This window comes from Mus pahari, chromosome 7 (assembly GCF_900095145.1).
Source record: "Mus pahari chromosome 7, PAHARI_EIJ_v1.1, whole genome shotgun sequence".
Classification (NCBI taxonomy): Eukaryota; Metazoa; Chordata; class Mammalia; order Rodentia; family Muridae; genus Mus; species Mus pahari.
In genome coordinates, this window is record NC_034596.1 from 108,532,472 (window position 1) to 108,533,751 (window position 1,280).

Here is a 1,280-nt window from a genome sequence, read left to right on the forward strand (position 1 = left end):
TCATGCCATGGGTCTCACTGGTTGCTGACAACCATGATCTCTGCTCCACCTTACCCCAGGACATCTCACAGGCAGGAGGAAGTGTAAGCCAAAGGTTTTGTGGATGGGTTGTTATTCCAGAACCTTCAATGGAAGTGTTGCCCAGTTACAGTAGATGGCAATGTCAGGCTTCATATCGCCTATCACCTAGAGTCTTAATTAGGGTCACCAGCAGGAATTTCTATTGCACTGTTTCTACCATGACCCAGAAATGACACTCAATTCCAGTTGTTTTTTTTCCAGTACTTTCTACCTCATATTTCTAAGCACTTGATCCCTCCTGTTCTCATCTGCAACAATGATATCTATTCTATTTATCTTCACAAGGAGATTCAAGTATCTCCTCTTGAGTCACCCTTGTTACTTATGCTATCTAGATCTATGGATTGTAACATAATTATTCTTTACTTGACAGCTAATGTATACACAAGTATCAGACTTATATAGTCATTACAAAAGAATACATGGAAGTTAGGCGATACATTAGCCAAGATATATTGAGGTCATCCGATGCATAATTACTCTTTACAGAAAATAGAGAAATGCTTACATAAAAAAATGGCAGGAACCAGGCAGTGTTTACAACTGAGATAAAAGCAGCCCTATTTAAAGTCAGCGATTCTTAGGAGCCAGGTGAAAGGGCTTCACACTCTAGCCACAGTTCAAGTCTATTGTATAACCCACCACTAGGGGTCCCTTAGTAAGCACCTAATTATTCTATTTCTCTGGGCCTTGTGAAATTATGCAAAGGAGTTTTGTGTTCTTGCTAACCTTTTCATGAGTAATACAATACTCTAGTTCCTCCTTAAACCACAACCCACCTTCTTCCTAGACCATTGTAAATTCCTGCATATGGGAGTAACTCAGCTGTTATTCTAAGTATCCATGGGGAACCTTCATTTATCAGAGGAGCCCACCAACTTTCTTCTATTATGTAATGGAGTCTGCCATATATGACTCTAATAAGAATTCTAAGTTTACTTTGTTGAACTTGCCCTGAGATTTCTAACTCTTATCCAGTAAACTGCAATGCCTGATTTCTTTCACTGTCTCTCTATCAACACTGGTGGCATTTCATCTGAATAAGTAGCATTCTTACCAAATTCCAAGCCCAGGAGATGTCCCGCGCTACCTTCTCNCCAGCAAGAAACGACGCGGCACACAAACAGGATCCTTCTGCAGCCAAGCTTTAATGCTCTTGAGAGGGAGAGCATAAGCTTCCAACAGGCAAAGGGCGAAGA